This window comes from Salvelinus alpinus, chromosome 1 (assembly GCF_045679555.1).
Source record: "Salvelinus alpinus chromosome 1, SLU_Salpinus.1, whole genome shotgun sequence".
Taxonomy (NCBI): domain Eukaryota; kingdom Metazoa; phylum Chordata; class Actinopteri; order Salmoniformes; family Salmonidae; genus Salvelinus; species Salvelinus alpinus.
The window spans coordinates 6,694,850-6,711,067 of record NC_092086.1 but is presented as its reverse complement, the minus strand read 5'-3'; the positions used below and the strand labels follow the sequence as shown (position 1 = coordinate 6,711,067).

At 33.1% G+C, this 16,218-nt stretch overlaps 1 protein-coding gene across 1 annotated transcript in view; it reads right to left on the bottom strand.

The window, feature by feature from the left end:
* grin2aa (glutamate receptor, ionotropic, N-methyl D-aspartate 2A, a) overlaps positions 1-16,218 on the bottom strand; it is a 304,667-nt gene that overhangs the window by 89,162 nt on the left and 199,287 nt on the right. The gene's annotated exons all lie outside the window — the stretch shown is intronic.

Below are 16,218 nucleotides of genomic sequence, written 5' to 3'. Positions count from 1 at the left end.
AGAATATTACTAAACTGAGAGGATATTACTAAACTGAGATAGTATTACTAAACTGAGAGGATATTACTAAACTGAGAGAGTGTTACTAAACTGAGAGAGCTGAGAGAATATTACTAAACTGAGAGAGTATTACTAAACTGAGAGAATATTACTAAACTGAGAGAGTATTACAAGACTGAGAGAGTATTACTAAACTGAGAGAGTTTTACTAAACTGAGAAAGTACTACTAACCCGAGAGAGTATTACTAAACTGAGAGAGTATTACTAAACTGAGAGAATATTACTAAACTGAGAGAGCTGAGAGAATATTACTAAACTGAGAGAGTATTACTAAACTGAGAGAATATTACTAAACTGAGAGAGTATTACTAAACTGAGAGAGTATTACTAGACTGAGATAGTTTTACTCAACTGAGAGAGTGTTACTAAACTGAGAGAGTATTACTAAACTGAGAGAATATTACTAAACTGAGAGAGTATTACTAAACTGAGAGAGTGTTACTAGACTGAGATAGTTTTACTCAACTGAGAGAGTGTTACTAAACTGAGAGAATATTACTCAACGGAGAGATTATTACTCAACTGAGAGAGTGTTACTAAACTAAGAGAGTATTACTAAACTGAGAGAGTATTACTAAACTGAGAGAGCTGAGAGAATATTACTAAACTGAGAGAATATTACTAAACTGAGAGAGTATTACTAAACTAAGAGAGTATTACTAAACTGAGAGAGTATTACTAAACTGAGAGAGCTGAGAGAATATTACTAAACTGAGAGAGTATTACTAAACTGAGAGAGCTGAGAGAATATTACTAAACTGAGAGAATATTACTAAACTGAGAGAGTATTACTAAACTGAGGGAGTATTACTAAACCAAGAGAGTATTACTAAACTGAGAGAATATTACTAAACTGAGAGAGTATTACTAAACTGAGAGAGCTGAGAGAATATTACTAAACTGAGAGAATATTACTAAACTGAGAGAGTATTACTAAACTGAGGGAGTATTACTAAACTGAGAGAGCTGAGAGAATATTACTAAACTGAGAGAATATTACTAAACTGAGAGAGTATTACTAAACTGAGAGAGTATTACTAAACTGAGGGAGTATTACTAAACCAAGAGAGTATTACTAAACTGAGAGAATATTACTAAACTGAGAGAGTATTACTAAACTGAGAGAGCTGAGAGAATATTACTAAACTGAGAGAATATTACTAACCTGAGAGAGTATTACTAAACTGAGAGAATATTACTAAACTGTGAGAGTATTACTAAACTGAGAGAGTATTACTAAACTGAGGGAGTATTACTAAACCAAGAGAGTATTACTAAACTGAGGGAGTATTACTAAACTGAGGGAGTATTACTAAACCAAGAGAGTATTACTAAACTGAGAGAATATTACTAAACTGAGAGAGTATTACTAAACTGAGAGAGCTGAGAGAATATTACTAAACTGAGAGAATATTACTAAACTGAGAGAGTATTACTAAACTGAGAGAGTATTACTAAACTGAGGGAGTATTACTAAACCAAGAGAGTATTACTAAACTGAGAGAATATTACTAAACTGAGAGAGTATTACTAAACTGAGAGAGCTGAGAGAATATTACTAAACTGAGAGAATATTACTAACCTGAGAGAGTATTACTAAACTGAGAGAATATTACTAAACTGTGAGAGTATTACTAAACTGAGAGAGTATTACTAACCCGAGAGAGTATTACTAAACTGAGGGAGTGTTACTAGACTGAGATAGTATTACTCAACTGAGAGAGTATTACTAAACTGAGAGAGTGTTACTAGACTGCGAGAGTATAACTAAACTGAGAGAATATTACTAAACTGAGAGAGAATTACTAAACCGAGAGAGTATTACTAAACTGAGAGAATATTACTAAACTGAGAGAGTATTACTAAACTGAGATAGCTGAGAGAATATTACTAAACTGAGAGAATATTACTAAACTGAGAGAGTATTACTAAACTGAGGGAGTATTACTAAACCGAGAGAGTATTACTAAACTGAGAGAGTGTTACTAGACTGAGATAGTATTACTAAACTGAGAGAGTATTACTAAACTGAGACAATATTACTAAACTGAGAGAGTATTACTAAACTGAGGGAGTATTACTAAACCAAGAGAGTATTACAGTATTACTCAACTGAGAGAGTATTACTAAACTGATAGAATATTACTCAACGGAGAGAGTGTTACTAGACTGAGAGAGTATTACTAAACTGAGAGAATATTACTAAACTGAGAGAATATTACTAAACTGAGAGAATATTACTAAACTGAGAGAGTATTACTAAACTGAGAGAGTATTACTAAACTGAGGGAGCTGAGAGAATATTACTAAACTGAGAGAATATTACTAAACTGAGAGAGTATTACTAAACTGAGGGAGTATTACTAAACCAAGAGAGTATTACTAAACTGAGAGAATATTACTAAACTGAGAGAGTATTACTAAACTGAGAGAGCTGAGAGAATATTACTAAACTGAGAGAATATTACTAACCTGAGAGAGTATTACTAAACTGAGAGAATATTACTAAACTGTGAGAGTATTACTAAACCGAGAGAGTATTACTAAACTGAGAGAGTATTACTAAACTGAGGGAGTGTTACTAGACTGAGATAGTATTACTCAACTGAGAGAGTATTACTAAACTGAGAGAGTGTTACTAGACTGAGAGAGTATAACTAAACTGAGAGAATATTACTAAACTGAGAGAGTATTACTAAACTGAGGGAGTATTACTAAACCGAGAGAGTATTACTAAATTGAGAGAATATTACTAAACTGAGAGAGTATTACTAAACTGAGAGAGCTGAGAGAATATTACTAAACTGAGAGAATATTACTAAACTGAGAGAGTATTACTAAACTGAGGGAGTATTACTAAACCGAGAGAGTATTACTAAACTGAGAGAATATTACTAAACTGAGAGAGTATTACTAAACTGAGAGAGCTGAGAGAATATTACTAAACTGAGAGAATATTACTAACCTGAGAGAGTATTAATAAACTGAGAGAATATTACTAAACTGTGAGAGTATTACTAAACCGAGAGAGTATTACTAAACCGAGAGAGTATTACTAAACTGAGGGAGTGTTACTAGACTGAGATAGTATTACTCAACTGAGAGAGTATTACTAAACTGAGAGAGTGTTACTAGACTGAGAGAGTTTAACTAAACTGAGAGAATATTACTAAACTGAGAGAGTATTACTAAACTGAGGGAGTATTACTAAACCGAGAGAGTATTACTAAATTGAGAGAATATTACTAAACTGAGAGAGTATTACTAAACTGAGAGAGCTGAGAGAATATTACTAAACTGAGAGAATATTACTAAACTGAGAGAGTATTACTAAACTGAGGGACTATTACTAAACCTAGAGAGTATTACTAACCTGAGAGAGTATTACTAAACTGAGAGAATATTACTAAACTGTGAGAGTATTACTAAACTGAGAGAGTATTACTAACCCGAGAGAGTATTACTAAACTGAGAGAGTATTACTAAACTGAGAGAGTGTTACTAAACTGAGATAGTATTACTCAACTGAGAGAGTATTACTAAACTGAGAGAGTATTACTAAACTGAGAGAATATTACTAAACGGTGAGAGTATTACTAAACTGAGAGAGTATTACTAACCCGAGAGAGTATTACTAAACTGAGAGAGTATTACTAAACTGAGAGAGTGTTACTAGACTGAGATAGTTTTACTAAACTGAGAGAATATTACTAAACTGAGAGAATATTACTAAACTGTGAGAGTATTACTAAACCGAGAGAGTATTACTAAACTGAGAGAGTATTACTAAACTGAGGGAGTGTTACTAGACTGAGATAGTATTACTCAACTGAGAGAGTATTACTAAACTGAGAGAGTGTTACTAGACTGAGAGAGTATAACTAAACTGAGAGAATATTACTAAACTGAGAGAGTATTACTAAACTGAGGGAGTATTACTAAACCGAGAGAGTATTACTAAATTGAGAGAATATTACTAAACTGAGAGAGTATTACTAAACTGAGAGAGCTGAGAGAATATTACTAAACTGAGAGAATATTACTAAACTGAGAGAGTATTACTAAACTGAGGGAGTATTACTAAACCGAGAGAGTATTACTAAACTGAGAGAATATTACTAAACTGAGAGAGTATTACTAAACTGAGAGAGCTGAGAGAATATTACTAAACTGAGAGAATATTACTAACCTGAGAGAGTATTAATAAACTGAGAGAATATTACTAAACTGTGAGAGTATTACTAAACCGAGAGAGTATTACTAAATCGAGAGAGTATTACTAAACTGAGGGAGTGTTACTAGACTGAGATAGTATTACTCAACTGAGAGAGTATTACTAAACTGAGAGAGTGTTACTAGACTGAGAGAGTTTAACTAAACTGAGAGAATATTACTAAACTGAGAGAGTATTACTAAACTGAGGGAGTATTACTAAACCGAGAGAGTATTACTAAATTGAGAGAATATTACTAAACTGAGAGAGTATTACTAAACTGAGAGAGCTGAGAGAATATTACTAAACTGAGAGAATATTACTAAACTGAGAGAGTATTACTAAACTGAGGGAGTATTACTAAACCTAGAGAGTATTACTAACCTGAGAGAGTATTACTAAACTGAGAGAATATTACTAAACTGTGAGAGTATTACTAAACTGAGAGAGTATTACTAACCCGAGAGAGTATTACTAAACTGAGAGAGTATTACTAAACTGAGAGAGTGTTACTAAACTGAGATAGTATTACTCAACTGAGAGAGTATTACTAAACTGAGAGAGTATTACTAAACTGAGAGAGTATTACTAAACGGTGAGAGTATTACTAAACTGAGAGAGTATTACTAACCCGAGAGAGTATTACTAAACTGAGAGAGTATTACTAAACTGAGAGAGTGTTACTAGACTGAGATAGTTTTACTAAACTGAGAGAATATTACTCAACGGAGAGATTATTACTCAACTGAGAGAGTGTTACTAAACTAAGAGAGTATTACTAAACTGAGAGAGTATTACTAAACTGAGAGAGTGTTACTAGACTGAGATAGTATTACTCAACTGATAGAATATTACTCAACGGAGAGATTATTACTCAACTGAGAGAGTGTTACTAAACTAAGAGAGTATTACTAAACTGAGAGAGTATTACTAAACTGAGAGAGCTGAGAGAATATTACTAAACTGAGAGAATATTACTAAACTGAGAGAGTATTACTAAACTGAGGGAGTATTACTAAACCAAGAGAGTATTACTAAACTGAGAGAATATTACTAAACTGAGAGAATATTACTAACCTGAGAGAGTATTACTAAACTGAGAGAATATTACTAAACTGTGAGAGTATTACTAAACTGAGAGAGTATTACTAACCCGAGAGAGTATTACTAAACTGAGAGAGTATTACTAAACTGAGAGAGTGTTACTAAACTGAGATAGTATTACTCAACTGAGAGAGTATTACTAAACTGAGAGAGTATTACTAAACTGAGAGAATATTACTAAACGGTGAGAGTATTACTAAACTGAGAGAGTATTACTAACCCGAGAGAGTATTACTAAACTGAGAGAGTATTACTAAACTGAGAGAGTGTTACTAGACTGAGATAGTTTTACTAAACTGAGAGAATATTACTCAACGGAGAGATTATTACTCAACTGAGAGAGTGTTACTAAACTAAGAGAGTATTACTAAACTGAGAGAGTATTACTAAACTGAGAGAGTGTTACTAGACTGAGATAGTATTACTAAACTGAGAGAGTATTACTAAACTGAGAGAGCTGAGAGAATATTACTAAACTGAGAGAATATTACTAAACTGAGAGAGTATTACTAAACTGAGGGAGTATTACTAAACCAAGAGAGTATTACTAAACTGAGAGAATATTACTAAACTGAGAGAATATTACTAACCTGAGAGAGTATTACTAAACTGAGAGAATATTACTAAACTGTGAGAGTATTACTAAACCGAGAGAGTATTACTAAACTGAGAGAGTATTACTAAACTGAGGGAGTGTTACTAGACTGAGATAGTATTACTCAACTGAGAGAGTATTACTAAACTGAGAGAGTGTTACTAGACTGAGAGAGTTTAACTAAACTGAGAGAATATTACTAAACTGAGAGAGTATTACTAAACTGAGGGAGTATTACTCAACTGAGAGAGTGTTACTAAACTAAGAGAGTATTACTAAACTGAGAGAGTATTACTAAACTGAGAGAGCTGAGAGAATATTACTAAACTGAGAGAATATTACTAAACTGAGAGAGTATTACTAAACTGAGGGAGTATTACTAAACCAAGAGAGTATTACTAAACTGAGAGAATATTACTAAACTGAGAGAATATTACTAACCTGAGAGAGTATTACTAAACTGAGAGAATATTACTAAACTGTGAGAGTATTACTAAACTGAGAGAGTATTACTAACCCGAGAGAGTATTACTAAACTGAGAGAGTGTTACTAAACTGAGATAGTATTACTCAACTGAGAGAGTATTACTAAACTGAGAGAGTATTACTAAACTGAGAGAATATTACTAAACGGTGAGAGTATTACTAAACTGAGAGAGTATTACTAACCCGAGAGAGTATTACTAAACTGAGAGAGTATTACTAAACTGAGAGAGTGTTACTAGACTGAGATAGTTTTACTAAACTGAGAGAATATTACTCAACGGAGAGATTATTACTCAACTGAGAGAGTATTACTAAACTGAGAGAGTGTTACTAGACTGAGATAGTATTACTCAACTGAGAGAGTGTTACTAAACTGAGAGAATATTACTCAACGGAGAGATTATTACTCAACTGAGAGAGTGTTACTAAACTAAGAGAGTATTACTAAACTGAGAGAGTATTACTAAACTGAGAGAGCTGAGAGAATATTACTAAACTGAGAGAATATTACTAAACTGAGAGAGTATTACTAAACTGAGGGAGTATTACTAAACCAAGAGAGTATTACTAAACTGAGAGAATATTACTAAACTGAGAGAATATTACTAACCTGAGAGAGTATTACTAAACTGAGAGAATATTACTAAACTGTGAGAGTATTACTAAACCGAGAGAGTATTACTAAACTGAGAGAGTATTACTAAACTGAGGGAGTGTTACTAGACTGAGATAGTATTACTCAACTGAGAGAGTATTACTAAACTGAGAGAGTGTTACTAGACTGAGAGAGTTTAACTAAACTGAGAGAATATTACTAAACTGAGAGAGTATTACTAAACTGAGGGAGTATTACTAAACCGACAGAGTATTACTAAATTGAGAGAATATTACTAAACTGAGAGAGTATTACTAAACTGAGAGAGCTGAGAGAATATTACTAAACTGAGAGAATATTACTAAACTGAGAGAGTATTACTAAACTGAGGGAGTATTACTAAACCTAGAGAGTATTACTAACCTGAGAGAGTATTACTAAACTGAGAGAATATTACTAAACTGTGAGAGTATTACTAAACTGAGAGAGTATTACTAACCCGAGAGAGTATTACTAAACTGAGAGAGTATTACTAAACTGAGAGAGTGTTACTAAACTGAGATAGTATTACTCAACTGAGAGAGTGTTACTAGACTGAGATAGTTTTACTCAACTGAGAGAGTGTTACTAAACTGAGAGAATATTACTCAACGGAGAGATTATTACTCAACTGAGAGAGTGTTACTAAACTAAGAGAGTATTACTAAACTGAGAGAGTATTACTAAACTGAGAGAGTGTTACTAGACTGAGATAGTATTACTCAACTGAGAGAGTGTTACTAAACTGAGAGAATATTACTCAACGGAGAGATTATTACTCAACTGAGAGAGTGTTACTAAACTAAGAGAGTATTACTAAACTGAGAGAGTATTACTAAACTGAGAGAGCTGAGAGAATATTACTAAACTGAGAGAATATTACTAAACTGAGAGAGTATTACTAAACTGAGGGAGTATTACTAAACCAAGAGAGTATTACTAAACTGAGAGAATATTACTAAACTGAGAGAGTATTACTAAACTGAGAGAGCTGAGAGAATATTACTAAACTGAGAGAATATTACTAACCTGAGAGAGTATTACTAAACTGAGAGAATATTACTAAACTGTGAGAGTATTACTAAACTGAGAGAGTATTACTAACCCGAGAGAGTATTACTAAACTGAGAGAGTATTACTAAACTGAGGGAGTGTTACTAGACTGAGATAGTATTACTCAACTGAGAGAGTATTACTAAACTGAGAGAGTGTTACTAGACTGAGAGAGTATAACTAAACTGGGAGAATATTACTAAACTGAGATAGTATTACTAAACTGAGGGAGTATTACTAAACCGAGAGGGTATTACTAAACTGAGAGAATATTACTAAACTGAGAGAGTATTACTAAACTGAGAGAGCTGAAAGAATATTACTAAACTGAGAGAATATTACTAAACTGAGAGAGTATTACTAAACTGAGGGAGTATTACTAAACCGAGAGAGTATTACTAAACTGAGAGAATATTACTAAACTGTGAGAGTATTACTAAACTGGGAGAGTATTACTAACCCGAGAGAGTATTACTAAACTGAGAGAGTATTACTAAACTGAGAGAGTGTTACTAGACTGAGATAGTATTACTAAACTGAGAGAATATTACTAACCTGAGAGAGTATTACTAAACTGAGAGAATATTACTAAACTGTGAGAGTATTACTAAACTGAGAGAGTATTACTAACCCGAGAGAGTATTACTAAACTGAGAGAGTATTACTAAACTGAGGGAGTGTTACTAGACTGAGATAGTATTACTCAACTGAGAGAGTATTACTAAACTGAGAGAGTGTTACTAGACTGAGAGAGTATAATTAAACTGAGAGAATATTACTAAACTGAGAGAGTATTACTAAACCGAGAGAGTATTACTAAACTGAGAGAGCTGAAAGAATATTACTAAACTGAGAGAATATTACTAAACTGAGAGAATATTACTAAACTGAGAGAGTATTACTAAACTGAGGGAGTATTACTAAACCAAGAGAGTATCACTAAACTGAGAGAATATTACTAAACTGAGAGAGTATTACTAAACTGAGAGAGCTGAGAGAATATTACTAAACTGAGAGAATATTACTAACCTGAGAGAGTATTACTAAACTGAGAGAATATTACTAAACTGTGAGAGTATTACTAAACTGAGAGAGTATTACTAACCCGAGAGAGTATTACTAAACTGAGAGAGTATTACTAAACTGAGGGAGTGTTACTAGACTGAGATAGTATTACTCAGCTGAGAGAGTATTACTAAACTGAGAGAGTGTTACTAGACTGAGAGAGTATAATTAAACTGGGAGAATATTACTAAACTGAGAGAGTATTACTAAACTGAGGGAGTATTACTAAACCGAGAGGGTATTACTAAACTGAGAGAATATTACTAAACTGAGAGAGTATTACTAAACTGAGAGAGCTGAAAGAATATTACTAAACTGAGAGAATATTACTAAACTGAGAGAGTATTACTAAACTGAGGGAGTATTACTAAACCGAGAGAGTATTACTAAACTGAGAGAATATTACTAAACTGTGAGAGTATTACTAAACTGGGAGAGTATTACTAACCCGAGAGAGCTGAAAGAATATTACTAAACTGAGAGAATATTACTAAACTGAGAGAATATTACTAAACTGAGAGAGTATTACTAAACTGAGGGAGTATTACTAAACCAAGAGAGTATTACTAAACTGAGAGAATATTACTAAACTGATAGAGTATTACTAAACTGAGAGAGCTGAGAGAATATTACTAAACTGAGAGAATATTACTAACCTGAGAGAGTATTACTAAACTGAGAGAATATTACTAAACTGTGAGAGTATTACTAAACTGAGAGAGTATTACTAACCCGAGAGAGTATTACTAAACTGAGAGAGTATTACTAAACTGAGGGAGTGTTACTAGACTGAGATAGTATTACTCAACTGAGAGAGTATTACTAAACTGAGAGAGTGTTACTAGACTGAGAGAGTATAATTAAACTGGGAGAATATTACTAAACTGAGAGAGTATTACTAAACTGAGGGAGTATTACTAAACCGAGAGGGTATTACTAAACTGAGAGAATATTACTAAACTGAGAGAGTATTACTAAACTGAGAGAGCTGAAAGAATATTACTAAACTGAGAGAATATTACTAAACTGAGAGAGTATTACTAAACTGAGGGAGTATTACTAAACCGAGAGAGTATTACTAAACTGAGAGAATATTACTAAACTGAGAGAGTATTACTAAACTGAGAGAGTGTTACTAGACTGAGATAGTATTACTAAACTGAGAGAATATTATTAACCTGAGAGAGTATTACTAAACTGAGAGAATATTACTAAACTGTGAGAGTATTACTAAACTGAGAGAGTATTACTAACCCGAGAGAGTATTACTAAACTGAGAGAGTATTACTAAACTGAGGGAGTGTTACTAGACTGAGATAGTATTACTCAACTGAGAGAGTATTACTAAACTGAGAGAGTGTTACTAGACTGAGAGAGTATAATTAAACTGAGAGAATATTACTAAACTGAGAGAGTATTACTAAACTGAGGGAGTATTACTAAACCGAGAGAGTATTACTAAACTGAGAGAGCTGAAAGAATATTACTAAACTGAGAGAATATTACTAAACTGAGAGAATATTACTAAACTGAGAGAGTATTACTAAACTGAGGGAGTATTACTAAACCAAGAGAGTATCACTAAACTGAGAGAATATTACTAAACTGAGAGAGTATTACTAAACTGAGAGAGCTGAGAGAATATTACTAAACTGAGAGAATATTACTAACCTGAGAGAGTATTACTAAACTGAGAGAATATTACTAAACTGTGAGAGTATTACTAAACTGAGAGAGTATTACTAACCCGAGAGAGTATTACTAAACTGAGAGAGTATTACTAAACTGAGGGAGTGTTACTAGACTGAGATAGTATTACTCAACTGAGAGAGTATTACTAAACTGAGAGAGTGTTACTAGACTGAGAGAGTATAATTAAACTGGGAGAATATTACTAAACTGAGAGAGTATTACTAAACTGAGGGAGTATTACTAAACCGAGAGGGTATTACTAAACTGAGAGAATATTACTAAACTGAGAGAGTATTACTAAACTGAGAGAGTGTTACTAGACTGAGATAGTATTACTAAACTGAGAGAATATTACTAACCTGAGAGAGTATTACTAAACTGAGAGAATATTACTAAACTGTGAGAGTATTACTAAACTGAGAGAGTATTACTAACCCGAGAGAGTATTACTAAACTGAGAGAGTATTACTAAACTGAGGGAGTGTTACTAGACTGAGATAGTATTACTCAACTGAGAGAGTATTACTAAACTGAGAGAGTGTTACTAGACTGAGAGAGTATAATTAAACTGAGAGAATATTACTAAACTGAGAGAGTATTACTAAACTGAGGGAGTATTACTAAACCGAGAGAGTATTACTAAACTGAGAGAGCTGAAAGAATATTACTAAACTGAGAGAATATTACTAAACTGAGAGAGTATTACTAAACTGAGGGAGTATTACTAAACCGAGAGAGTATTACTAAACTGAGAGAATATTACTAAACTGTGAGAGTATTACTAAACTGGGAGAGTATTACTAACCCGAGAGAGTATTACTAAACTGAGAGAGTATTACTAAACTGAGAGAGTGTTACTAGACTGAGATAGTATTACTAAACTGAGAGAGTATTACTAAACTGAGACAATATTACTAAACTGAGAGAGTATTACTAAACTGAGGGAGTATTACTAAACCAAGAGAGTATTACAGTATTACTCAACTGAGAGAGTATTACTAAACTGATAGAATATTACTCAACGGAGAGAGTGTTACTAGACTGAGAGAGTATTACTAAACTGAGAGAATATTACTAAACTGAGAGAATATTACTAAACTGAGAGAATATTACTAAACTGAGAGAGTATTACTAAACTGAGAGAGTATTACTAAACTGAGGGAGCTGAGAGAATATTACTAAACTGAGAGAATATTACTAAACTGAGAGAGTATTACTAAACTGAGGGAGTATTACTAAACCAAGAGAGTATTACTAAACTGAGAGAATATTACTAAACTGAGAGAGTATTACTAAACTGAGAGAGCTGAGAGAATATTACTAAACTGAGAGAATATTACTAACCTGAGAGAGTATTACTAAACTGAGAGAATATTACTAAACTGTGAGAGTATTACTAAACTGAGAGAGTATTACTAACCCGAGAGAGTATTACTAAACTGAGAGAGTATTACTAAACTGAGGGAGTGTTACTAGACTGAGATAGTATTACTCAACTGAGAGAGTATTACTAAACTGAGAGAGTGTTACTAGACTGAGATAGTATTACTAAACTGAGAGAATATTACTAAACTGAGAGAGTATTACTAAACTGAGGGAGTATTACTAAACCGAGAGAGTATTACTAAACTGAGAGAATATTACTAAACTGAGAGTGTATTACTAAACTGAGAGAGCTGAGAGAATATTACTAAACTGAGAGAATATTACTAAACTGAGAGAGTATTACTAAACTGAGGGAGTATTACTAAACCGAGAGAGTATTACTAACCCGAGAGAGTATTACTAAACTGAGAGAGTATTACTAAACTGAGAGAGTGTTACTAGACTGAGATAGTATTACTCAACTGAGAGAGTATTACTAAACTGAGAGAGTATTACTAAACTGAGAGAATATTACTAAACGGTGAGAGTATTACTAAACTGAGAGAGTATTACTAACCCGAGAGAGTATTACTAAACTGAGAGAGTATTACTAAACTGAGAGAGTGTTACTAGACTGAGATAGTTTTACTCAACTGAGAGAGTGTTACTAAACTGAGAGAATATTACTCAACTGAGAGAGTATTACTAAACTGATAGAATATTACTCAACTGAGAGAGTGTTACTAGACTGAGAGAGTATTACTAAACTGAGAGAGTGTTACTAAACTGAGAGAGTATTACTAAACTGAGAGAGCTGAGAGAGTATTACCAAACGGAGAGAATATTACTAAACTGAGAGAGTATTACTAAACTGAGAGAGCTGAGAGAGTATTACCAAACGGAGAGAATATTACTAAACTGAGAGAGTGTTACTAAACTGAGAGAATATTACTAAACTGAGAGAGCTGAGAGAATATTACTAAACTGAGAGAGTATTACTAAACTGAGAGAATATTACTAAACTGAGAGAGTATTACTAAACTGAGAGAGTATTACTAAACTGAGAGAATATTACTAAACTGAGAGAATATTACTAAACTGAGAGAGCTGAGAGAATATTACTAAACTGAGCGAATATTACTAAACTGAGAGAGTATTACTAAACTGAGGGAGTATTACTAAACCGAGAGAGTATTACTAAACTGAGAGAATATTACTAAACTGAGAGAGTATTACTAAACTGATAGAATATTACCCAACTGAGAGAGTATTACTAAACTGAGAGAGTGTTACTATACTGAGAGAATATTACTCAACTGAGAGAGTATTACTAAACTGAGAGAGTATTACTAAACTGAGAGAGTATTACTAAACTGAGAGAGTATTACTAAACTGAGGGAGTATTACTAAACCAAAAGAGTATTACTAAACTGAGAGAGTATTACTCAACTGAGAGAGTATTACTAAACTGATAGAATATTACTCAACGGAGAGAGTGTTACTAGAATGAGAGAGTATTACTAAACTGAGAGAGTGTTACTAAACTGAGAGAGTATTACTAAACTGAGAGAGCTGAGAGAGTATTACCAAACGGAGAGAATATTACTAAACTGAGAGAATATTACTAAACTGAGAGAATATTACTAAACTGAGAGAGCTGAGAGATATTACTAAACTGAGAGAGTATTACTAAACTGAGAGAATATTACTAAACTGAGAGAGTATTACTAAACTGAGAGAGTGTTACTAGACTGAGAGAGTATAACTAAACTGAGAGAATATTACTAAAATGAGAGAGTATTACTAAACTGAGGGAGTATTACTAAACCGAGAGAGTATTACTAAACTGAGAGAATATTACTAAACTGAGAGAGTATTACTAAACTGAGAGAGCTGAGAGAATATTACTAAACTGAGAGAATATTACTAAACTGAGAGAGTATTACTAAACAGAGGGAGTATTACTAAACCGAGAGAGTATTACTAACCTGAGAGAGATTACTAAACTGAGAGAATATTACTAAACTGTGAGAGTATTACTAAACTGAGAGAGTATTACTAACCCGAGAGAGTATTACTAAACTGAGAGAGTATTACTAAACTGAGAGAGTGTTACTAGACTGAGATAGTTTTACTCAACTGAGAGAGTGTTACTAAACTGAGAGAATATTACTCAACGGAGAGATTATTACTCAACTGAGAGAGTATTACTAAACTGAGAGAGTGTTACTAGACTGAGATAGTTTTACTCAACTGAGAGAGTGTTACTAAACTGAGAGAATATTACTCAACGGAGAGATTATTACTCAACTGAGAGAGTGTTACTAAACTAAGAGAGTATTACTAAACTGAGAGGGTATTACTAAACTGAGAGAGTGTTACTAGACTGAAATAGTATTACTCAACTGAGAGAGTGTTACTAAACTGAGAGAGTATTACTAACCCGAGACAGTATTACTAAACTGAGAGAGTATTACTAAACTGAGGGAGTGTTACTAGACTGAGATAGTATTACTCAACTGAGAGAGTATTACTAAACTGAGAGAGTGTTACTAGACTGAGAGAGTATAACTAAACTGAGAGAATATTACTAAACTGAGAGAGTATTACTAAACTGAGGGAGTATTACTAAACCGAGAGAGTATTACTAAACTGAGAGAATATTACTAAACTGAGAGTGTATTACTAAACTGAGAGAGCTGAGAGAATATTACTAAACTGAGAGAATATTACTAAACTGAGAGAGTATTACTAAACTGAGGGAGTATTACTAAACCGAGAGAGTATTACTAACCCGAGAGAGTATTACTAAACTGAGAGAGTATTACTAAACTGAGAGAGTGTTACTAGACTGAGATAGTATTACTCAACTGAGAGAGTATTACTAAACTGAGAGAGTATTACTAAACTGAGAGAATATTACTAAACGGTGAGAGTATTACTAAACTGAGAGAGTATTACTAACCCGAGAGAGTATTACTAAACTGAGAGAGTATTACTAAACTGAGAGAGTGTTACTAGACTGAGATAGTTTTACTCAACTGAGAGAGTGTTACTAAACTGAGAGAATATTACTCAACTGAGAGAGTATTACTAAACTGATAGAATATTACTCAACTGAGAGAGTGTTACTAGACTGAGAGAGTATTACTAAACTGAGAGAGTGTTACTAAACTGAGAGAGTATTACTAAACTGAGAGAGCTGAGAGAGTATTACCAAACGGAGAGAATATTACTAAACTGAGAGAGTATTACTAAACTGAGAGAGCTGAGAGAGTATTACCAAACGGAGAGAATATTACTAAACTGAGAGAGTGTTACTAAACTGAGAGAATATTACTAAACTGAGAGAGCTGAGAGAATATTACTAAACTGAGAGAGTATTACTAAACTGAGAGAATATTACTAAACTGAGAGAGTATTACTAAACTGAGAGAGTATTACTAAACTGAGAGAATATTACTAAACTGAGAGAATATTACTAAACTGAGAGAGCTGAGAGAATATTACTAAACTGAGCGAATATTACTAAACTGAGAGAGTATTACTAAACTGAGGGAGTATTACTAAACCGAGAGAGTATTACTAAACTGAGAGAATATTACTAAACTGAGAGAGTATTACTAAACTGATAGAATATTACCCAACTGAGAGAGTATTACTAAACTGAGAGAGTGTTACTATACTGAGAGAATATTACTCAACTGAGAGAGTATTACTAAACTGTGAGAGTATTACTAAACTGAGAGAGTATTACTAACCCGAGACAGTATTACTAAACTGAGAGAGTATTACTAAACTGAGGGAGTGTTACTAGACTGAGATAGTATTACTCAACTGAGAGAGTATTACTAAACTGAGAGAGTGTTACTAGACTGAGAGAGTATAACTAAACTGAGAGAATATTACTAAACTGAGAGAGTATTACTAAACTGAGGGAGTATTACTAA